We start from the raw sequence: 25473 nt of genomic DNA on the forward strand, positions 1-25473 counted from the left end.
GAAAGCTCAGATTAGCTGACACAGAGGTGACATAGAATAGGAGAAATATAGTGGGTGGGACTTTACTTGGAGCCACACCATTATCTTAGGGGGACTGCATTCCTTTGTGTCTCTCTGTGAATTATGGAATAAATTACTTAGTAAGAACTCCTCTTGCTTATGTGCTCCTTGGCCACCGCCGTGGGAGGGATAGGATTCCCTGATGCCTGACACTGGGGGTGGATGGGGAGTGGAAAAGTTTTTAGCCGGCATTTAAAAGTTGGCATGGAAGGTGCCTGTTGAATCTTTATTGGCAGAGTATTCCACTCCTGGTTAGTCCTTTGGTCCTTGCTACTGGCTGGACACACAGTAATAGTTTGCAGTCACAGCCATACAGGCCTGACCTTCATCATTTAAATAGAAGGAACTCAACTTTGTGTTCTGTGGGCATGGATACATTTATGGGGGCCACGGCAAATCTTCCCCTCCCCTAGTCCAAGCTAAGTGTGTGAAACATAGCTGTCAATGTTTCCCTTTTTTAAAGGGAAATTCCCTTATTCCGAATAGGATTCCTCGCAAGAAAAGGGAAAAGTTGACAGCTATGATGTGAAGAGGGATTGGTGCTCCCATTGTCTGCTCTGTGTTCCGGTCACCAAAATTGGATCACCACACATCTGAAGTGCTATGATAACCCTTTGAACAGTCATGGCTTCCCCCAGAGAATTCTGAGAGCCGTTGTTTGTTAAAGGGTGCTGAGGGTTGCTGGGAGACCCCCTTTTCCCCTCAAGAGAGGGGAACCACTGAGAGCCAGTGTGGTGTAGTGGTTAAGAGCGGTGGACTCGTAATCTGGTGAACCGGGTTCGCTTCCCCGCTCCTCCACATGCAGCTGCTGGGTGACCTTGGGCCAGTCACACTTCTCTGAAGTCTCTCAGCCCCACTCACCCCACAGAGTGTTTGTTGTGGGGGAAGAAGGGAAAGGAGATAGTTAGCCGCTTTGAGACTCTTTCGGGTAGTGATAAAGCGGGATATCAAATCCAAACTCTTCTTCTTCTTCTCAAAGAGTCACAACTTCCAGAGTTCCCTTTGAAGAGAGATGGACTGTCAAGGCACTCTGGAAATTTTTGTAATTTTGGGAGGGGAATGTGGGAGCCTCCAAACAGCTGTCAGCACCATTAACAAACTAGACCTTCCAGAATTATATGGGGGAAACCATCACTGTTTAAAGCATGGGTAGGCAAACTAAGGCCCGGGGGCCGGATCCAGCCTAATTGCCTTCTAAATCCAACCCATGCACAGTCCGGGAATCAGCTTGTTTTTACATGAGTACAATGTGTCCTTTTATTTAAAATACATCTCTGGGTTATTTGTGGGGCATAGGAATTCATTCATATATATTTTTTCAAAATATAGTCCGGCCCCCCACAAGGTCTGAGGGACAGTGGACCAGCCCCCTGCTGAAAAAGTTTGCTGACCCCTGGTTTAAAGTGATAGCATAGTGCTTTCAATGCATGGTGTGAACAAGGCTTTGGTGTGACTGGTGAGGCCTCTGACAGGACCTTTTCAGTGGTGCCCCCGAGGGAGCTTAGACCGGCTGCTTCTCTGCTTGTCCTTTAGGTTATCAGTTGAAGTATTTTTGTTCCGCCAAGCTTCTAACATCCCTTTAATTTTATCTGGTTATGCTTTGGTTCTGCCTTTTTATTTCAGCTTTGAACGCTCTTAACTGTTTTGATAGTTTCCGTACAAAGGTGGCATAAAACGTGCATTATAAATAAAAATAAATGACCCAGAATTGTCTCCCATGCATGGTGCGACTTACTCTGTGCTGGAGTGTGACTTGCTATAATGAGGAAATGATGTTATACATTTGCTTTGTTTCAGGCATGAAAATGCCCCACTTCCACGCCTTACGTTGTTGTTTTAGAGTAAGCAAAGTCTCTAGGATCAGATCAAGTGCTAAATCCAGCCTATGGGGAATTATCTCATCTCTGTGCTCTATGTGGGGCTGTCCTTGAGCCTGTTTTGGAAGCTGAAGCTAGTGCAAAATGTGGTAGCTTGACTGCTCACTAGGATGGAATATCACCACCATGTTATACCGCTACTGAAATAATTGCATGGGTTGCCAACCAACTACCAGACTAGGTTTGTGATGTTACCATTGGTGTTCAAAGCCATGTATGACTTGGACCCAAGATATCTAAAAGATCACCTTATCCCTTGTACACTGAACCAATCACTGCATTTGGCAGGAGAGGGCATCCTGCAGATACCATTTTATCAGGAGGTCCATTGTTGTGACGTAGTGGGGGGGGCTCTGGGGCGGTTGCCCCAGGTGCAAAATTTTTAGGGGCACAAAATGTCAACACCTGGTGCTGCCTCAATACAGCTGCGCACTTCCATTGCTGGGCTCCGTGGAAAATGGCTTCCATGAAGTGACCTCTCCAGACAACAGAATGATGGAATGACTTGTTTTCTTATCTGTGGCTGCAATCTCCTGGGTGATGTGGATGCTCTTAGGCAGTTGAATGTGCAGGTATACAGGGTCCCAGGCACTGTCAACCCATGCTATGCCACTAGTTTATGCCATTGCCTGTGAAGTCGGAACTGGACCTTTAGCGTGATAGCATTTCCCCTTTGGAAGTCTCTTGCATTGCATATCAGGCAGGTTGGCCGAGTCCAATATAATTTTTGGATGAGTCTCTTTCTCAGATCAGAGCTCACATCTCCTTTGTTGTGCTTTGCATTCCTTTGGAGTGTCATAAATAATTTTGAGGGACTTACAGATTACAACAGCTTATGAATTCAAAATGGTAAAGGCATACTTTAAAAAATGACGCCGTCTGCCGTGGATTCAGAAAGGATATTGGCAATCCAGTTAAGTGGGGTGCAATCTGCATTACCGTTTAACACTCTAGGGATAATTCTAATGTAAATGGGAAGTGAATTTGACGTTGGCAGTTATTATATCTATATTTTCTGGCCGTTTTTTTATAGTCATTTATAAAACAGACCTTGCAAAGCTTCTTTTTCTTTATACTTAAAGTAAAGGCTAGAGAAATACTTGGTTGAAATTCAGGAGTTATTTTTCTCATTTCTGCTGTGGAGAGAGTCACTCTGATATCTTTCAAAGGCCATTCTGTAATCTTCAGTAGTCAAAAGTATTTAGTTAAGGTCGAAGATACATTTTATTTTTTTAAAAAAAATCAAATTCTGTTCGTTCTTACTGAAGTTTAGGTTTCAAGACACCAAGCAATTCTGAGCTTATCTCCACCTGAACTCTGTTTCACCGAAATGCCTGTGAAGGCTTCTGCCTATATCCTTACACTGGAGTAAAAATTCATGAATTTTTTTTCCAGATCAATAGCAGCTGAAGACTAGTTTTGTTCCCGCTCAATGCATTTTGTTAAAAGCATTTTCGGCTGCAAATGCCAAGATATGGCTCTGAACCGAATGCTATAAAATCAGAAACCTGCGTAACAAATCCAAATGTGGATTTCACACTTGGGAAGCGCCACATGTGGAGTGGCAGGAAAGTGATACGTCCTCCATCTCCATTCTGTGCAGAAAGCCTTGGGTTTCCTGGAGAATGTATTCAAGGTGGATGTTTTTAATTTGATTTCTCTTGGATAAATTCCACCAGCGAAAGAGCTATCTGAATCCATGTGGATGGGGAAAGAAATTCAGTTCGGCTGGCTAATTCGTAGTTTCCGAATAAGTGTGCAAATGAAACCACGGCTCTCCTTCAAAATTTGCACTTCTCTGAATTTTATGGTCCAGTTAAGAACATAAGCGGAGCCTGATGGATCAAGCCCATCTAAGCCCAGCATTAAACACCTGGAATAACTCTTTTATGGTAAGAGCTGTTTGACAGTGGAACGGTCTCCCCCAGGAGGTGGTGGACTGTTCTTTTCGTGGGGGTTTTCGAGCAGAGCTTTGGATGCCCATCTGTCCTGGAAGCTTTAGTTGAGATTTGCAAAGCTAAGCAGGGTCTGCTATGGTTTCAGATTGGATGGGAGACCACATACTGAGATTGCAGGGGGTTGGACAATATGACCCTTGGGATCCCTTCCAATTCTACAGTTCTGTGATTCTATGATCCTGTTCAGATAGTGGCTGGCCAGATGCAGGTTAGCCCTGGGAAGGTTAGCCCCTGCCAAGGATGCAGATTGGCCCCTGCCCAAAATTGCACCTCTTCACTCTGGCTTGGAGTGGCTAGTAGCCTGCTCACTTTTCTACTGCACTGGGTGACCAGGCGAGACATGGGTGTCTTGACACAGGAATCCAGCTGCTGGCATGGGTGGAAGGCCTGTGGAAGCCCCTCCCCAGTCAGCAGATGGGGCTATTAAAAGTGTGAACGGGGTATGCAGTGGGGCTTGGAGGTATAATAAATGAAAATCTGCCCTTATTCCCTTATGGGGGACACAGGAGCCCTTGTAGAGTCCTTTGCAGGTTCTCCATCAGTCGGAAAAAAATAACAGAGGCCAACCAGAGAATATTGAGAAGCAAAGCAGCTCGTACGCCTGATCTTTATTGAACTGTTGCAACAGGGTGCTCCCCTCTCATGCAGGAAAGGAGGAGGACCCAGAACCCAGGTGTGCCCACCCTTATATAGACATTTAAAATTGCCCACCCTGGAGTCCAAGACCACCCCCAGAAACATCATACATACATCACAGAAGGGTGTAGTTCAAGACCACCCCCCAGACACATCATAGAAAGGGCGGTCTACAGCAGAAATCTGAGTGCCTTGTTTATCTCCTGTTGTTGTTTATCTCCTGTCTGGCAGGTTACCTGTTAATGCTTACCCTGGGGAGCCTGGCCAGTCTTTTGTAGTGACAAATACCCAATTCCTGTGCCCGGCCACAGGCTCACCCCATTCATACACAGATATACCCTCAAGACAGGTTTTGTGAATGAAAAGACAATGGGGAGGCTTTTCCATTTTCCTTTGACTTTGCAGAGAAAACATTTGGTCAGTTTGGGAGTAAAATGGTTCCAGGGCTGTTTTCCTGTGCTGCTTCAGACATGTGGTTTATATTTTTATGTACGTGTTTGCTTGGTACATTTATGAACATTTATTATATATATATATAAGACCTTTATTTATTTCAGAAGGAAGAAAAATGGGGAGAGCAGGTGAGAGTAGCAGCGGGAGGGAAAAAGAAGGGAGGAAGGCAGGAAGGGAGGCAGATAGAGTGATGGAGGAGGAGGGGAGGCTGAACAGAGCAGACCTGACCCTGATAACTGCAGAGGAAGTTCCTGGCAGAGGAAGCAAACTGTGCTGGTCCCGGGGGGGGGGGGGTATACCATGAGGCGTGGTCAAAGTCCGGTCCTGGGCCGAGGGTCTGGAGACTGTCCACCCAGGGGGAAGCGGGGTCCAAAGCAAGAAGCTGGGCGTGGTGGGGAACTCTGGAAAAACAGGTCTGGGTGCTGGCAGCAACAGGTTTCCAATGTCGTTGCTCCCACAACCTGGGACCGGGCTGACTGGCCTTTATCTTCTCTGAGGCCAGGGGTGGTCCTGGCCCACAGGTGACCCACCTCTCCTGGCCTTAAGGCGAGCACTCCTCCTGAGAGCAACCAGTTCCCTCCGCCGCTCTGCCCTGAGCCTCTGCAGCTCAGGAGAGGCTGGAGGGTTACTGGACCCAGGGGCAGCTTCACCTTCCCCTCACAGGGCTGGGAGAGACGCACCTGTAGGCAATGGGTCCTCAATCACCTCCGGAGCCAGAGTGGATTCATCTGGTGTCTGCTCCTGAGGATCTGGCACAGGTGCAGGCGCTTCAGATTCAAGGCCCTGCCCCGGCTCAGCCGGCCCTGGAGGCGGGGACTCCTGCACAGGCTGGGATTCCTCCGGTTCAGCCTCTGAATCAGATTCCCAGGCCATCACACAAACCTTTTGAGTTTCTGCTCCATGGTCTCTCCTGACTTCAGGGAAGGGCACTAGGGCGGGGGGCACCAATACAGCTCATTGCAAAGGATGCCATGGAGCCTAGTTACACTTATGACCAGATGCCATTGGGAAACCCGCAAACAAGACACAATCAAGTGACAGCTCTGTGTGTATGTTTCACAGGAACTGGTATTCAGAGGTCAGATTCCTGGCTAGAATTAATGTGAACCTCAAACCGTCCATTGTTATAATACTCTGCTGCACAAGGCACTGCTAATGATGAACCCGTAAGACAATACTTGGGCCTTGCTTAGTCAAACAATCAAGCTGTGTTGTCTGATGACTATCAATACCGATTGAAGTGATATTTAATCCCAGCAGAGCTACACGATGCACATCCATGGAGGCATCACTTGACCACATTAGATGATGAAGAAAAGGATTAACTATCCCGTTGGTTAAATTGTCTGAGAGCGGTGTTGGCATTTCAGCAAGTGATCCGAAGCAAAACGCCGCTACTGAACGATTGCTAAAGCCACTTTTGAAATGTGACCCATGGGGTCAGGGACAATGGATTTTGCAGTGTGTCCAGTTGTCACATAATTGAAGATATTGGCACATGCTTTGTTTGCTTTTGGGAGTTAAAGGAGTGAAAGGGGGAAAGTGAACTTGTTGCTGGAACAAACGTTGGATCAGAATGAAGTAGGAGAACACACACGGTGGAGTGAAATGGACTCGCTGACTCAGAGATCCTCCTCCTCTCTTTTAATTCTGCTTCCCAGCCTAAATTCTCTCCAACGTAGAATCCAGATAGTCAACAATATGCATAGAATCACAAAATCATAGAGCTGTACACCTGAAAGGGATCCCAAGGGTGATCTAGTCCAACCCTCTGCAATGCAGTGTGGTGTAGTGCTTAAGAGCAATTGACTCGTAATCTGGTGAACCAGGTTCGCTTTCCCGCTCCTCCTCATGCAGCTGCTGGGTGACCTTGGGCAAGTCACACTTCTCTGAAGTCTCTCAGCCCTACTCATCTCAAAGAGTGTTTGGTGTTTGTTGTGGGGGAAGAAGGGAAAGGAGAATGTTAGCCACTTTGAGACTCCTTAGGGTAGTGATAAAGCGGGATATCAAATCCAAACTCTCCTCCTCCTCCTCTTCTTCCTCTTCTTCCTCTTCTTCTTCTTCTTCTTCAACTATTGCATCCATGACAGATGGCCATCCAACCTCATACTTAAAAACTTCCAAGGAAGGAGAATCTACCATGTTCAAAGGGAACCAAACAGCTGTGTCAAAAAGTTCTTCCTGATGTTTAGTTGGAATCTTCTTTCTTGTAACTTGACTCCATTGGTTCATGTCCTATCTTCCAGAGCAGGAAAAAACAAGCTTGCTCCTTCTTCCATGTGACAATCCTTGAGATATTTGAAGGTGGCTATCCTATGTCTTCTGAGTCTCCTCTTTTCCAGGCTAAACATACCCAGCTCCCTCAGCTGTTCCTCAGGAAGCTTGGTTTCCAGGCCCTTGATCATCTTGGTTGCCCTCCTCTGCACACATTCCAGCTTGTCAACCTCCTTCTTAAATTGTGGCATCCAGAACTGGGCACAGTGCTCCAGATTTGGTCTGACCAAGGCAGAATAGAGTGGTACTATTGCTTCCCTTGATCTGGACCCGAAACTTCTGTTGATACAGCCTAGAATAGCATTAGCTTTCTATGCTGCTGCATCACACTGTTGACTCATGTTCAGCTTGTGATCCACTAAGACCCCAAGATCCTTTTCACATAAAATTTTCCCAAAGCAATGTACCAGGCATACCGAACCTGCTGTCTCCCAGGTGTTGCTAGATTCCAACTCTCATCAGTTCCAGCCAGTACTCCATACAGTGTCTAGGCTAGGACACGTTTTTTAGGTGAGACATTCATCAATTTCCACAAGTGCTGCAATATGGCAGGAGAAAGGCACGAGCCATCCTACCCCCAATAAAATGCCTATTTCTGACCAGCCACACGCCCCACCTCTTATATCTATGCTTCTAGTGAAGGAGCTCTATATAGTGCAGGGACAGTCTATTCACTTTTTAGCCTCTTATTACAGCTTTCTAGACTTCTCCCGGCATGCAAAAATCGTTGGTTTTCAATAGCTTCTCAGCCTTTCAGCTAAGATTAAGTGTAAAAATCACTGCTTTTCAGTTGGTGTTAAAACTAAGGTATACTGCTCTGCGAACTGCCATTTTAGGATTAATGATGTGAATCATTAAGTATAAATAAAAAATGAGAAAACAATAGTGGTTGTGAGTTGGTCTGGAGTACCGTTTGGATCTGGTACTCGGAGATTTGCCTCTGAACATTAGGGAAATTAGAGTCTTCTTCTGCGTGGCAACAGAGAAGTGCTTTTCTGCATTCGTTGAGGGGATGAAGTCTGGGACAAATGCTCCATTCATTCAATGGGTGGGCCAGCTGGCTCTGAAAAGGTCTTTCCTTGATTGTGTTGGATGGGGAAAGGGTGGGGGAGAAGAAGACTAGGAAACCACAAGGAGGAATTTGGGGTGTGAAGCAAAATAAAGCTTTTCTCTCCCAGACAAAAGGTGTTAATTAAGACTGTGTAAAATGGATCTGAGCCGATGATCCCAGAGGGCAAGAGTGTTCCTTATTCTAGACTAGAATAAAGTAGAGATGCTTCGGAAATGGTCCAGAATTACATTCCCACCCCCTCTAAATAGAGCCGATGCATTAGCAAGTCTTGACGGTTTTATTTTATGTATGTGTTTATTTATTCAGTTCGCAAAATGTATACACCACTTGATTGTTTAAAAAATCCTCAAAGTAGTTTGCAAAAAGATAAAAACAATAACAGGTGCTGTTACACTAAAATATCAATTTACAAATATAGAATGGATATCATGCAGTATCTGCAATAGTGCCAATTCTGTATATAGGGTGAATATGAGCTTAAAAGCATTAAAAAACCAAAACAACCCAACAACTTCTGAATGCATATTTTAGATTTTGTTCCCAGTGCTGTTGACATAGTTTTGCTGCAGGTTTTAGTTCCCACAGTTCACCTCTTTATGTCTCCTCTTCCCCCACCATATCTAAATGACTAATGTCCCTGCGCTGATGAAAACATTGCAGAAAAGAAATCATGATGTGTCCATCCATACTTACAATTATATCCAGATTCTTTTGTGTGGGTGGCTTTATCCCCTCACAATGGGAACACATAGGAACATCTGTAAAGCATCCCCACCCCCTCAAACAGAATTTTCATGGAACCATACATATGAGCACATCAAAGTTACTTTCTGTTTGTTGGGGTTTTTGATCAAGGCACATCAGTAATGCGAAGGTGACACCTGCAAATGAACTGGTGTCACTGAACTCCAAAGCAAATTGCTTGTGCTCTGGTTCCAGAACTAGTTGTGGAAGATCCTCATGTTATACCAGAATTTTGAAGAAGCAGGATGCAAGGCAGAGCAAATCAGGGAAACAACCAGCCTAGCCATTGCTCCATGAATTTGCCCAGTCCTCTTTTGGAACCACCTAAATTGGTGGCCATCACTATAACTATGTGCTTCAGGGCAGTGCAGGGGATAATAAAATGGAACTGGACCTTGGAGACCATCTGGTCCAATGTGGTGTCTTCTGGATATTATTGAGTGGCAACCAGCTTGGCTGACAGTCATGGGTGGCATTGTAGTCCACCAACATCTGGAGGGAACCACATTGTCTACCCCGATCACCTGTTCTGCTGTATAGGATGCTACACAGCATCCCTCCTAGCATTCATCTTCTGCTTCAAGACCTCCAGTGAGGTCCACTTTGACATCTGGTGGGAGGGTGTTCCACAGGGCAGGTGCCACTGCCGAGAAGGCCCTCTGCCTGGTTCCCTGTAACTTGGCTTCTCACAGTGAGGGAACCACCAGAACGCCCTTGGAGCTGGACCTCAGTGTCCGGGCAGAACGATGGAGATGGAGATGCTCCTTCAGGTATCCTGGGCCGAGGCCGTTTAGGGCTTTCAAGGTCAGCACCAACACTTTGAATTGTGCTCAGAAATGTACTGGGAGCCAATGTAGATCTTTCAAGACAGGTGTTATATGGTCTCGGCAGCCACTCCCAGTCACCAGTCTAGTTGCCGCATTCTGGATTAGTTGTAGTTTCCGGGTCATCTTCAAAGGTAGTCCCACGTAGAGCGCGTTGGAGTAGTCCAAGCGAGGGATAACTAGAGCATGCACCACTCTTGTGAGACAGTCCTCGGGCAGGGAGGGTCTCAGCCTGCATACCAGATGGAGCTGGTAAATAGCTGCCCTGGACACAGTATTGACCTGCGCCTCCATAGACAGCTGTGAGTCCAGAATAATTCCCAGGCTGTGTACCTGGTCCTTCAGGGGCACAGTTACCCCATTCAGGACCAGGGAGTCCTCCACACCCGCCCACCTCCCATCCCGTCAACCATTCCTCCTGAGGGTTTGGTCAAAGGTTGGCTTCCTACAGGCTTGGAGCCATCACAATGTGGGGCTGCTTCCTTAATAAATACATAACCCCCCACGCCACCCCACCCAGTAGCTGCTTTGCAGTTGCTTCCAGGGCAACATGGAATAAATTCATTTGAAAGTGTGGGTTATGTTTCTGCAAATAGAGCTGTCCAAAGATGTCAAGTGCTGATGTTTCCTCTATCCTCAAACTAATGAGGTATTGATGGGTAAGGTGGCTTCTTGCTAATGGAACTGTGAGGTTCCATTTATGGGTACCCTGCACTCATCTGTGTGTTTCCTTGCTGCAAGAATTTCCTCCTCTTCTGAGTATCTTCTGTTTCAAGGTTTCGCTAGCATTACTTCATATTCCTAGGAGTCCTCCTTGAACGATTTTCGGCGCATTCCCAACATCTCTGATTAGTCTAACTAGAAAGCCTGCTACACTCCTAATTGTTGTTATATAAAAGGAATGTGCATGGCAATTGGGGCATCCAATGGGAATCTGATACCTGGACTCAAGCCTAAGACGTTTAATCAAGAACTCCAGTTTCTGAGATGCTGGCCACCTGCCGATGCCAGTAGCCGTATGAGTAGCAATTCATTTCCACTAGTGTTATAAGAGAGGGAGAAGCTTGTGGGCATCCAATGGAATGGAACGCCAGAAGATTCAGGACAGAAAAAAGAAAGTCCTCCTTCATGCAGCGTAGAGTTAGACTGTGGAACTCCCTGCCACAGGAGACGGTGATGGCCACCAGTTTTGACAGTATTAAAAGAGGATTGGACAAATTCCTGGAGGAGAGGGCTATTGATGGCTACTGGCCGCTGAACTCGTCCGGCATAACAGGACTAGACACCTCTTGATATTCATCTGCTGTAACAGTGGTGTTGAGGTCCTGGTGGATGCAAGCAATTTGAAAACAAGCCACAGTGAACTATCATTGGTTCTGTCACATCCTCTGGGCCCAAAAAGGCCCCACACTATGCAGAAAAGCTCTGCAGGACAACACAATGAGGATACGATGGAGGCAGCAAATAATGCCTTCTATGCTGCCTTCATGGCCACTAGGTAGACTCAGTGATGAGTCCTTGCCAGTGTTTGATTGCATTCAATGAGTTTTCCTCCACTTGTGTGTTAGAATCTTCTCCTCACTTGTTTCCTACACACACACACACACACACACACACGTAACAAACAATTGTTCTAAACCCAGAAGGATCCCCTCATTGTTTTCTGACTAGGCACACCTTTGCTATAGCTAGCATAATCTCCTATGAAAGAGAAGAAGGCGTTTGTCAGCTGTAGTTCTTAAAAGCATTTGTATTAGAAATGATGATTTCTTTATTGGGAATCTGCCACCGAATCTAGTCGAATAAAGTCATCCTTTTTTAGCCTAACTGATCATAAACATCACAGCCCTGGAAATATCCTGGGAAATCAAAGATTCATCACATATTTGAGCATCCAAAGACTATTCAACAACAGGATTCAATTCATTTTGGCTTTGATCATCAGCCACTCCTGGCGTAACCCCATTTCAAGGGCCCGGATATCTTTTCAGAGTTATCAGAAATCAGGAGCGCTTGTCCTACATTGTGGCAGCCACACTGTCGACGCTGTTATTTACCTGGGAGATTGTCATCGTGTCTATGGATTTTTTTTATTTTTATTTTTAGAAAGGCGTTTCATATTGTATCTCGCGAAAAATCTTCCTTCAGAGTGGGGGAAAGAAATCAATTTAAGATTGGCTCGGGCGAGGAGCACGTCGGCACGGATTGAAAGCCAAGCTAAATGTCGGTAAGCGGAAGGCTAATGCATAATGGCAGGAACCCAAATGGTGGGGAAAAGATCGTATGAGGAGGAAGATAAACTGAGGGGGCAAGAAGCAGGTAGAAGCATTTGGCTGTGCCACCAACGCTTTGTGTAACCTATGGCAGGTCTCCTTGCTTGGCAGGCTGCCTGTAGGTGTCAGCCATCCATGAACTACTAAAGCTCCCTGTGGTGCTTTATTAATTTGTGAAGGGATTTCCATTAAGGCCACAATCCAAAGGTGTCCTATTGAACTGAGAAGGAATGACACAAGAAAACAGCAGTGCCGTTACGCAGGAGAACCACAGCTGTCAACTTACAGATTTGAAAACAAGGGACCAGCAGCCTTGAAAATAAGGGCCCAGCAGCCAAAATAAGGGGCCTGCAGCCTCACCTGTTCCAGGCACTCCAGTCTTCCTGTCCTCCTGTAGTCTGGTCAAACTCATGCTGGGTAGCTTCGAGAACACTGTCCAACCAACTTTGCAACCAGAGGTTCAACTGAATAGAATCTGAATCACATGCACCACAAGGCCTATGCAGCCTCAACTTAAGATGGCTCCCCGGCCTAGCTTTGCACTGCAAAGTTTGCAGCAGCACGTGCAACAAAATGGCGTCCAGCATTCAAAAACCCCCTCAGCTTGCATTAACTAGCCACACACAAGGCATGCAAGCTCCACCCCCCTAGTCATTCTTAGACTTCTTATTGGGTGAGCAACACAACCAAGCAACACAGTTGGAGCCTCCCTCCTCCCTGGCCGGCAGGGAGGGAGGGAAAGGAGCTGCTTCCTTTGAAATTTAAGGGACATCATTTAAGAGACATTTAAGGGACATCCATCAATAAGGGACAGCAGCAGGACACGGTGCTGGAATAAGGGACTGTCCCTTCAAATAAGGGACACTTGACAGCTATGAGGAGGACATCGAGGTAGATTGCACTTGAAACTTCTGTTTGTCTGCTGTGACCTCACTCCCAGAGAGAAGGAACCCAAAACATTCTGGTTTCCCTGTAAGGCTACATCACCTTTTGTGGGGGACATGCACACATTTAAATCGCCATTGCTCGATGCTACGGAAACGAACCGAGTCAATAAAGGAAATTGGGCAATGGAGAAGATTCCTGCCATAGCAGGGGGAGAGATTAGGTGCATCACATGCACAGCCCCCGTCTAATCTTCAAGATGTTTATTTCATTTCCTGCCTGGCTCTTCAAGATTGGATTCTTGTTGTTTTTTAATTCCCTCTTGGTTAGAACAATATTTTTTCATTATGAATATCTGCAATTCTGTCAAACGGCAGTATTTGCCGGCCGCTGTTCCGTGGCAGCCAGGCGGGCTCAGACATGTGACCCGCAATGTTGTATCGATCAAATGGAAGCGACACCCCCCCCAGGCTTTAGGGGTTATTAACAAATGCTGATAGGATGTCACCCCAATTTGGAAAGTCAGAGGCAAGATTCCAGTGATTTTCTCTTCCCAGAGAGACCACATAACACCGGTCTTGAAAGACCTAGAGTGGCTCCCAGTTCATTTCTGAGCAGAATTGAAAGTGTTGGTGCTGACCTTTAAAAGCCCTAAACGGCCTCAGTCCAGTATACCTGAAAGATCATCTCCACCCCAATTGTTCAGCCCGGACACTGAGGTCTAGCGCTGAGGGCCTTCTGGTGGTTCCTTCCCTGCAAGAAGCCAAGTTACAGGGAACCAGACGCAGGGCCTTCTCGGTAGTGGCACCTGCCCTGTGGAATGCACTCCCACCAGATGTCAAGGAAATAAACATCTACACTGGTACCTTGGGTTACAGACACTTCGGGTTACAGACTCCGCTAACCCAGAAGTAGTACCTCAGGTTAAGAACTTTACCTCAGGATGAGAACAGAAATCGCACAGCAGTGGTGCAGGGGCAGCAGGAGGCCCCATTAGGTAAAGTGGTACCTCAGGTTAAGAACAGTTTCAGGTGAAGAACGGACCTCCGGAACGAATTAAGTTCTTAACCAGAGGTACCACTGTAACTGACGGCAGTTAATCTGAAGGTAATCTGTAATCTGAAGGCAGTCCTGTTTAGGGAAGTTTTTAATGTTTCATGTTTTATTGTGGTTTTAATATTCTGTTGGAAGCTGCCCAGAGTGGCTGGGGAAACACGGCCAGATGGGTGGGATATAAATAATAAAATTGTTGTTGTTGTTGTTATTTTCTTCCATTTATTTATTTATTACATTTATACGCCACCTTTCAGCACTCTAACCACTACACCGTACTGCCTTTAGCACCAAGAGATGCATCCTCAGCACCGAGATCTGGCCATGCCGGGCAGCCACTAAGAGCCCATCAATTTTGAGGGATGCGCTATGGTGGAGGAGCCAGAGGGGTGGCCTCTAGGTGTTGGCAGGTTGCAGAATGAATGTGGGCTTTCTTGACATTAAGCTGGGATGGGGCTGGTCTACTAAATTCTTTAGCTGCAGTTCCTGCATTGCAGGAGGTTGGACTAGATTGGCTTCTGGGTCCCTTCCAACACAGTTTTATGGTTCTGTGATCCTGTTCTCTCCGCCCCCCCCCCCCGCCCCCCGCAACATATATTTTCAATTTTGTGTGGCTGGTCTTACGAGATAGGAACAAGAGAATGAGCTTGGAGGCATCAATTGCAGGGAAATTCATGTTCCTCTCCCACTGTAATGCTTTTAATATTTTGCATTTCTAATAAAAAGCAGGATGTAATCAGAAGGTAATGATACCGATATTTGAAAATCGGTCGCTAGCGGGCTCAGCTCCTTTCGTCTTTTTAAAAAAATTTTTTTTTTTAAAGAATACCTCTGTAAAGCTATACTTTGCATTTTATTACAGTATCCTTTCCCCGCCCTCATTATGTGTTCTTAAAATCCTAACTTCCAGGGCTTAAGGGCTCAGCCATTTCAAATCGCGTCAAGCTGAAATTTAGCATATAATTTCTTCCCCCGGCATTTGTTTTAATCTTCCGCATTTTATGCTGGATAGTCGAGAGCAGCAAACCTCTCTGCATTTTTTCCTGGGCTCGCTACTCTGCCTCAGTGAGCCTGTTCAGCGGAGATGATGATTACCGTATTTTTTGCTCTATAAGACTCACTTTTTCCCTCCTAAAAAGTAAGGGGAAATGTGTGTGCGTCTTATGGAGTGAATGCAGGCTGTGCAGCTATCCCAGAAGCCAGAACAGCAAGAGGGATTGCTGCTTTCACTGCACAGCGATCCCTCTTGCTGATCTGGCTTATGAGATTCAGAATATTTTTTTTCATGTTTCCCTCCTCCAAAAATTAGGTGCGTCTTGTGGCCTGGTGCGTCTTATAGAGCGAAAAATACGGTGCTTGGTGGTGGTGGTGATGGTGATGATGAAGAACAGAGCTGCCCCAAACTTATGTAGGGCACCAGGTTGACAAAGGCTGGTCTAGCTGGTGTTGGCAGAAAGCAGGGCACAGCGGCCCTGGGAATCTGTAAAGTTAAACTGGGTGCAATGCCTTCTGCTTTTAAGAGCATTTTGTATCCTCTCAGCTCAGCTTTGATATTTGTAAATAAAGCAAATTTTGAGCTCCTCTAAAGAAACCCAAGCCCTTCAGAGTAGCCCAAGAAATCCCTTGCTGTTTTGGGTTCCTAAGGGATATATGAGAACATTGTAAAACTATTTTAAACCTTTCTTAACTCCGCTAGTATTCTACTTTATGTCTGGGGTCAGAATGGTGTTGGGCTAGGACTGGGAACTTTCAGCAATCTGGAAGCTCACCACAAGATGTGGAGCATCTTCTTGGCAGTGAAGTGTCTGCGAACTCTCCCTGCCCCTAGCCTGGTGGCTGGGTTGAGACAGGAAGGGCTATAATGGACTTCCTGTTGAGATGGGCCTTTGTATGCGCAACTGGTTTCCTGACTCTGGTGTGCTTCTGTGTCCTTTTTGGACTTGCACAACTCCTGGCTTTTGATAGGGATGGATAAACCTGCCAGTTTTGGTTTTGCTCCATTTATGAAAAGCTTTCAGCGTAGAGCAGGGGTCAGCAACCTTTCTTGGCCATGGGCCGGTCCACCGTCCCTCAGACCATGTGGTGGGTGGGCTATATTTTGAAGAAAAAAATGAACCAATTCCTATGCCCCACAAATAACCCAGAGATGCATTTGAAATAAAGGGACAAATTCTACACATGTCAAAACACTCCAATTCCCCGACTGTCCACAGGCTGGATTGAGAAGGCAATTGGGCCGCATCCAGCCCCTGGGCCTTAGGTTGCCTACCCCTGTCGTAGAGTCTTCCTGTTCAGGAGGCCAGCTAGCCAGCCATGCCCTTTGCCAGGGCATTCCATTCCACCCCTTGCCATCAACCCATCACCATCACAAACAATAAGCATTTCATGCCCACATTGAGCTGTTGAGTGGCTCTCTTGCCTCAACCTTAGGCTTTCTTCCCCATGTTTGTTGTGTTTTCTTGTATATTCTTGTTTGTTGTATATTCTTCCCCTCCCCCCAAAATCCCAATACCTCATTTGTCGATGGTGCCATTATGACACCTGTTGAATGTGTTTCCTATTAGTATAGAAGATGGCAACAGCACTTGAAAACCCAGAATGGACTTTTTGTGTGAAAGTACTGAAAAAGAGTGGGATGTGGGTGGCGCTGTGGGTTAAACCACAGAGCCTAGGACTTGCCAATCAGAAGGTCTGCGGTTGAAATCCCCATGATGGGGTGAGCTCTCGTTGTTTGGTCCCAGCTCCTGCCAAAGTGTCAGTTCAAAAGCATGTCAAAGTGCAAGTACAGTAGATAAATAGGTACCGCTCCGGCGGGAAGGTAAACGGCATTTCCGTGCGCTGCTCTGGTTCTCCAGAAGTGGCTTAGTCATGCTGGCCACATGACCTGGAAGCTGTATGCCGGCTCCCTTGGCCAGTAAAGCGAGATGAGCGCCGCAATCCCAGGGTCGGTCACGACTGGACCTAATGGTCATGGGTCCCTTTACCTTTACCTTTACTGAAAAAGAAGTCTGGATGTGCTCAGAGGTGCTCATTTTGAACTGTATGTTTTTTGCACTCAGCTTTGGTTGGTAGATATTGGGATTGCAATAAGTACGCCCAGCAAGCGGGAAGTTTGCTTATCTCTGCATTAAAGGATACAAGCTGTGCTTAGCAACTTTTTACTTTAATTCCCCCCAAAAAGGAAGTTTGGTATTCCTTAGTAGATACAAAGCAAAGAGGAAGAAGTTGCTGCCTTCTGCTTTGATATGTGTGATTTAGAAAGAGGGGAGGAAAAATATGTCCTCCCCACTCCACAAATGTTGAACATCTAGACTAAAGTGGAGTGGGATCTTTTGGCTATTTACTTACGAAAATTCCTTGATGGATGGAGGCAGACTTGCAAAGGTCACTGAGCTGCGGACCAGAAATGACATCCTGAAGTATGTTAAACCAATGATAATAAGGCAAACCACAAACAGCAGCAGAAGATGAAGCCTCTCTTGGGGGAAGTTGGCAGTTTTTGAGCTCTTTAACTGAGGGTATTTTTGAGCAGCTGCTGGAAGATGCCCTTTTTTCTTTTTTAAAAGACAAGGCCACACTTTGCTGAGTCCTATCCCCTCACTGTAAGGCTTCAGGGCAATTTGAAGCAATGCAATATTCACATCAGGTGAAACAGGTTACAGGAACGAGAGCAGGTCCTAACCAATGAGTTGACTCAGGTGTGAAAGAGGTGGCTCTTCAGCATTTGAGGAAAACTACAAGGCAAAGGTGCCAGACACACCTTTGTGGGAAGGGAATTCTGCAGTGTAGAGGCTGCCACGGAATGCGATCTTTTCCTAGGCTGCTACCTATGAGAGTGGTGGAACTACCAAGCCCCCCACCCCACCCCAGAAGGAGGTGGTATTACAGATCCCTGGCACCAGAAGATGTTGACTCTTCATAGGGTGTAAGAGGGAGACAAGGACCCAACTTGGATCATATGTGAGTCTCTTTTTCTCTCACTTTCGAGTGTGGCTCCTGTTTGGCAGCAAGCAAGCTTGGTGCCATGACATCTGTGGCATTGTGAAGGGCCACCTCTAGGCATTTTGCTGCCTGCAGACTTCACCTCTCTCTCTGTTACGAACATTAGGGACACAAGAAGAACCCGCTGGATCAGGCCAATGGCCAATCTAGTCCGGCATCCTGTTCTCACAGTGGCCAACCAGATGCCTGAATCGGATGTCCACAAATTTCTCCCTTTCTCCTAACACTAGAACTCATTGATATCACTTCGTATCTACGGAACCGCCTCTCCTGGTCTGCCCCACCGAGGACCTTAAGGTCCATGAATAAGCATAGTTTAGAGGTCTCGGGCCCTAAGGAAGTCAGACTATCCACCACCAGGGACAGGGCCTTCTCAGTGATGGCTCCGACCTGGTGGAATGCTCTGTCCCATGAGACTAGGGCCCTTCAGGATTTAACCTCCTTCCGTCAGGCCTGTAAGACAGAGTTATTCCACCTGGCCTTTAATTTGAATTCAGCCTGATCTTTTATTTCCCTTCTCTTCCCTCCCCCTTCCCTTTTATGAAGATCACCCACTCTGGGACCCCACAGTTAATTCTCCCCTGGCCTCCACACTGGCCCAAGTAGGACCAATTCAGCCAGCTAGCCCTGGGGATTATCTAATTGATTTTTGCTTTTTATTGTTATTCATGTTTTTATACTGTAGTTTATGCTTTTATAATTAAGTGTTTTAAAGTGTTTTAAATTTGTTGTTAGCCGCCCTGAGCCTGGTTTTTGAACCGAGAAGGGTGAGGTATAAATAATTTTTTATGATGATGCTCAATATGGGGAGATTCATGACAGAGAACAAGATGCAACTTTTTTGCGCAGCGCATAACTATGGAACTCGGACCTCCAGGAGGCATTGATGGTTAAAAACCCAGATGCCTTTAAAAGAGGATTAAGCAAATTCATGGAGGAGAGGGCTATTGTGGCCAGCAGACATGATGGCCTGGTCTGCCTCCACAGTTGGAGACAGGAATGTTTCTGAATACGGGTTGTGGGAAACCACACGAGGGAAGATTGCTCTTGTACTCAGGTCCTGTTTCTCACAGGCGTCTGGTGGGCCACTGGGAGAACAGGATACTGGGCTTGATGGGCCACTGATCTGATCCAGCAGCCACGTCCTACAGTCTTCTGACCCACCCATCACAATCATGTGTACTTTCAATGGGGGTGATGCCTGAACACTTGTACCGTTCCATCTCAAAGAACATCAAGAGGATTTCCCCGCACAGAACAATAACTTCCTGGGGGGAGGACTTATTAGCCGCAAACAATTCCAAAAGCGTTTGAAGGGGAGCGGAGGCACCAGGTTCGCGATGAGTAATACAATCTTCTGAGTCATGTTACTTGTGGGGTGGGGAGAGGGAGAACGATCTCAGTTAAGTTGTTTATTCATTCTCTGCTTGGGTAATAAGTTAAGACAATGAGGAGGCCTGGAGAGATCCGTCGGCAGCGGAATGGATCCCACAGGAACCAGATACAATATTGCTTTTGGATGGGGAGTCGATCCTCCACCCGGATGCAGAGTCTGCAATTAAGCAGCGAATCAGTAAGCAGAAGTTTCACTCATTCTCTGCCTTTAAATGAAACTTATTAACTGATGGTGTAAGGGGTGTGTGTGTGCCTTAAGGCAATCATACTACCTTTTCCTCCGAACCAGCTCTGTTGTACATTTTCCCCTGCTAGCCACCATTTTCCCCCCTCCATTTATTTCTGAGGCCAAACATTTGAGAATGCAACCACTTCTTGCTTTTCCCAAACCAAGTTGCAAACAGTGTCAATATACAGAGAGGCTCAGTCGGAAAGGGAGAAGTGTATACAGTGGTACCTCGGGTTACATACGCTTCAGGTTACATACGCTTTAGGTTACAGACCAGAAATAGTATCTCGGGTTAAGAACTTTGCTTCAGGGTGAGAACAGAAATCGTGCTCTGGCGGTGTGGCAGCAGCAGGAGGCCCCATTAGCTAAAGTGGTGCTTCAGGTTAAGAACAATTTCAGGTTAAGAACAGACCTCCAGAACGAATTAAGTTCTTAACCCAAGGTACCACTGTACATGCTCCATACACCTATATAGAGCAGTCTTTCCCCATCCTGGGGCTCTCCATATCCAGCTCCCGTCATCACCAGCCAGCATGCTCAATGGTCAGGGATGATGGGTGTTGGAGTTCGACAACATCTGGAATGCTCTGGGTTGGGATATGGTGAGACAGAGGTTCAAAGTGCAGGGGGATCTTGCAGCAAGGATGAGACTTTTCTCAAGCCAAGGGCCACATTCCATTCTGAGTAACTGTCTGGGGGCCAGATACCAGTGGTGGGGCAGGCAATGAATGTAAAATTTACCTCTGGACAACAGGCTAGTTTCTACACATGCTCACATTCCCCTCTCTGTCCTGGGAAGCAAGAGGCAGCATCAGAGTTCAAGGACACATTCCAGGCAGGCAAAAACACTCGAGGGAGGTCTGAACCAGGGCTAGAAGGCAGTGTAACTTAGAGAGGGGGTGAGCAGATAGATAGAGTTGTGGGGCACATCCAGCCCCTGTGGGTCTGAGGCACCTGAGCCCTGTCTTAGACCAACCTTGCAAGGTATTAGCCCCACTTTGCAGGTGGGACGGGCAGTGTTCCCAGTCAGAGCTGCGAGTTCGGGTTTTAGATTGGCCAGCTTGAAATAAAATCAGAGAATCACAGAATTGTAGAGTTGGGAGGAACCCTGATGATCATCCAGCTCAACCACTTTATAAAGCAGGAATCTCAACACGTGGTTCCCCATCCAATTTGAAACCAGACCGGACCCTGCTTAGCTTTGCAAATGTGGTGGCAGTTTTATTGCTGCACCGCTATTACTCCACTTCATTGTTTTCATGTGATAAATGGGCAGAGCCATGGTAGCTCCAGCCCCCTGTTCAGCCCATGGCAGAGGCAAGGTCTTTGGCGCTTCAAGGCCCGCTCTCTCCATCCACAGCCCCTCTCAAAAGCTTCTGCCATGTCTGCTGATACAGCCAGCCGGAGCTCATTGATAGCTGAAGATGAAGATAAAGGATGCGGAGCAGAAGGAGCGCTCAGGAAGGCGTCGCAGGAAAAATGCAAACTAATCAGTGGAGGCAGCCACCGTAATAAGGCACTAAACATGGAAAATTACGGTAGATTTGTTTCCTCTGCTTCTCATTGTAGGCATTAGGCACAAAGTCGTCAATAGACTATTCAGTGCAGCGAATGCAATGCTGTGGGCTGTCAGCTGCACTGCCGTCAAGGAAGGGACCAGCAAGGGAGATGATGGCAAATTGTCCTCTGAGAATCTGCAAGAGAGGAGATGACCTCAGCAGGTGCTGAGGCGCAGTGCATGGAAATGAGTGCCGTGCTGAATGCGTTCACTATTTGGTTCTCGGTTCAGACTTCGTTGTTTCAAAGGCTATGGAAGAGTTAAAACAAAAGAAAACTCCCCTTTCTTTTGGTCTTTTGAAGGCTGTTTTGTGTTTGTTTGTTTTTACCCGTAGGCTTGCTGGTAAAGGTAAAGGTAAAGGGACCCCTGACCATTAGGTCCAGTCGTGACCGACTCTGGGGTTGCGGCGCTCATCTCGCTTTATTGGCCGAGGGAGCCGGCGTACAGCTTCCGGATCATGTGGCCAGCATGACTAAGCCGCTTCTGGCAAACCAGAGCAGCGCACGGAAACGCCGTTTACCTTCCCGCCACAGTGGTACCTATTGATCTACTTGCACTTTGAGGTGCTTTCGAACTGCTAGGTTGGCAGGAGCAGGGACTGAGCAACGGGAGCTCACCCCGTCACGGGGATTCAAACCGCCGACTTCTGATTGGCAAGTCCTAGGCTCTGTGGTTTAACCCACAGTGCCACCCGCGTCCCAGGCTTGCTGGTACTTTTCTGCAATTCCCCCACCCGCTTGTATTTATGAGAGCCCAGGCAGTCAGGGATGGTGTCGCCAACCCACCTTACCAACTGGATTTAGATAAGAGGGGTGGACACAAAACCCACTTCTTCTCCTGCTAAAGCTCTTCGAGGGTGGAAGTTGTCCTAGGAAATCAGGGTGGCAATAACTGCTCAAGGAAAATTTTATGCATTCGGAGAAATCAGCACCAGCTTGCAAAATATTTGACGCGACCCTTCTCTGCTCCAGCAGTGCAACCAGGTTTTATATGCGCTGTCGTAGCTCTGCCCTTGCCCCTCGTACAAGTGTTTCAGACTTCTCAGAGCCTCAGTTTCCCTGTTGGTCAAATACAACTGTCTCCCAGCCCAGCTAACAGTCACCAGCTGCCTTAAAGCTGAGGCTGATTGGCTTTCCTCATTTGATTCTTCTTCTACACTATAGCATTTCACATCCATCCTTAGATAGACACCTCTTGGCTATACAGCTGGAAGCTGTTGGTCCCCGCATGAAAGGCAGGGTAGAAAGGGTGGGAGACTGGGGGAGGAAATAGGAGCTGGGAGGGTCTACCTTTCTGTGTATGGATAAAGGATATGATATACCATAAATGTGAGGAAACGCCTTTGTATACAGTGGTAGCTCAGTTTAAGAACAGTCCTGTTTATGAACAATTTGGTTTACAAACTCCGCAAAACCGGAAGTAGCGTCCCGGTTTATGAACGTTACCGTGGTCTAAGAACGGAAGTTGAATGGTGGAAGGGCAGCAGCGGCGGGTGCCCTCATCAGGGGGAAAGCAAGCCTCAGTTTAAGAACAGTTTTGGTTTAAGAACAGACTTCCGTAACAGATTAAGTTTGTAAACCGAGGCACCACTGTATATTCTTTTTCTTTTCCGTGTCTCTATTCCTTGATTTTTCTTTTTTCTTATTTTGGTTCTTCATTATTCTTTGTCTTTTGATTGGTTTGACATTTATTGTATTTTATGTTGAAAACTTTAAATAAAATTAACCAAACACATCCTTGGACATATGCCTCTTCAAGTTCTCTTCACTGTTGGTTCTTGCAGCCACTTAAGCCCTGCTGCTACTTTTAGATTGGGCATCTCCAAACTTGGCCCTCCAGATGTCTTGGGACTACAACTCCCATCACCCCTAGCTAACAGGACCAGTGGTCAGGGATGATGGGAACTGTAGCCCCAAAACACCTGGAGGGCCAAGTTTGGGGGTGCCTGTTTTAGATCACCCACCCATCATAAAGGTGATCACTTACTTGGTCTTTTGAAATTGCAGGGTCTCCATACTGAGAGCCAGTGTGGTGTAGTGGTTAAGAGTGGTAGCCTCGTAATCTGGGGAACTGGGTTCGCGTCTCCACTCCTCCACATGCAGCTGCTGGGTGACCTCTCACCTCACAGAGTGTTTGTTGTGGGGGAGGAAGGGAAAAGAGAATGTTAGCCGCTTTGAGACTCCTGAAGGGGAGTGAAAAGCGGGATATCAAATCCAAACTCTTCTTCTTCTTCTTCTTCTTCTGCTTTATTCCATCAGCCTGAGTTGTGTCTTGCCACATTTCCTGTATACGTCCATTTGAACTTTGAGACCTTTTCTACTACATCTATAAATCAACCCCATCTCCAGATCTGGGCCATTTTGGTTCCTCTTCAGCACATGTATATGTGTGAGTGGGTTTTTCCCCTCTAGTTAAAACTCTTTTTCTCTGTTCTTTGGCACAGGACTTCCAGCCGTGACCGGTGTCTAAATCCTTTGGTGGCACCAGAATGTCAGAACATCCCTGCAAGTCAACAACACGTTCCACAACACTGCTTGCTCTGCGAGGAAGGATGAAGCTCCAGGTACACATTACTAATTGCCTTCAAATGCAAGCAAGGAGTACTTACAGGGGAAAGAGGTTTCAGTATGGCAAAGTTTTGTCAAAGGTTCAGCTTATTGCGGCATGAACTGACATATGGCCAGTGGTGTAGTGAGGGGGGGAGGGGAGCAGAGCACCAGGTCTTTCTCTGAGCAGGAGCAATGGTGCCGTCTCCAAGACAACAGAGGGATTCTCATTCCTCTGACAAGTGAATGAGGTGATAACAAGGCTTTCAAGTTTACTTGTGACGGATTAGTGTAGGAGTCGGAGATCGGGGAATATAATCGAGCAGAAGTTGGACCCTTTTTTCTTTTCCATGGGTTTCCTTGTCCACACTAGCAACATTTCTTTGTGAGGTGTTCTTTTCCCCCCATTTCTAGTTAAAAGTGAAAGGTTGCATTTCAGCGCATTGCAAATCTTTGGTTATTGTCCGATGCGCTTTAGAAGTTAAACCTGTGCTATTGGAAGGAACTTCAATGGAACTTGCTCCCAGGAGCCCCAGGCATAGGATGCAGCCTTGCTGATCCTAAGAAATTGAGCTTTATGATGTATATTGCTGACTTTGCACTCTATTTATCTACCAGTGTGCATGAGCTTCAAGTTTCACCTTCTGTCTGCATCTTTATTAGTCAGGTTTCTTGTTGGGCCATTTTGGGGGGTCCAAAATTGGGAGCCAGTGTGGTGTAGTGGTTAAGAGCAGTGGACTCATAATCTGGTGAACCGGGTTCGCTTCCCTGCTCCTCCACGTGCAGCTGCTGGGTGACCTTGGGCTAGTCACACTTCTCTGAAGTCTCTCAGCCTCACTCACCTCACAGAGTGTTTGTTGTGGGGGAAGAAGGGAAAGGAGAATGTTAGCCACTTTGAGACTCCTTCGGGTAGTGATAAAGCGGGATATCAAATCCAATCCAAACTCTTATAGGGCGGCACTCAACCTGAATATCCTATATGGAAGCAAATGATGGGCACCATCAAGAATGGACTTTGCTCTAACCTTGCATAGCCACACCCAGTTTTCTTTAGAGCTCCATACTAGAATCCTATCATACTATCATAATACTTTGCATGGGGTAGGAAGAGATAGAGGAGGCAGTGAGAGATTTTACTTTCTTGGGCTCCATGATCACTGCAGATGGTGACAGCAACCACGAAATTAAGAGACGCCTGCTTCTTGGGAGGAAAGCAATGACAAACCTAGACAGCATTTTAAAAAGTAGAGACATCACCTTGCCAACAAAGGTCCGTATAGTAAAAGCTATGGTTTTCCCAGTAGTGATGTATGGAAGTGAGAGCTGGACCATAAAGAAGGCTGATCGCCGAAGAATTGATGCTTTTGAATTATGGTGCTGGAGGAGACTCGTGAGAGTCCCATGGACTGCAAGAAGATCAAACCTCTCCATTCTTAAGGAAATCAGCCCTCAGTGCTCACTGGAAGGACAGATCGTGAAGCTGAGGCTCCAATACTTTGGCCACCTCATGAGAAGAGAAGACTCCCTGGAAGAGACCCTGATGTTGGGAAAGATGGAGGGCACAAGGAGAAGGGGACGACAAAGGATGAGATGGTTAGACAGTGTTCTCAAAGCTACCAGCATGAGTCTGACCA

The 25473-nt window shown here is 46.6% G+C and overlaps 1 protein-coding gene across 2 annotated transcripts in view; it reads left to right on the forward strand.

The window, feature by feature from the left end:
• ELFN1 (extracellular leucine rich repeat and fibronectin type III domain containing 1) overlaps positions 1 to 25473 on the forward strand; it is a 252391-nt gene that overhangs the window by 52040 nt on the left and 174878 nt on the right. For both annotated transcript variants that reach the window (XM_083413486.1, XM_083413487.1), the window contains exon 2: positions 23737 to 23856. The gene's annotated coding sequence lies outside the window, so the exon portion shown is untranslated. The remainder of the gene's footprint in view (positions 1 to 23736; positions 23857 to 25473) is intronic.

This window comes from Podarcis tiliguerta (assembly GCF_965153285.1).
Source record: "Podarcis tiliguerta genome assembly, chromosome: 14".
NCBI lineage: Eukaryota > Metazoa > Chordata > Lepidosauria > Squamata > Lacertidae > Podarcis > Podarcis tiliguerta.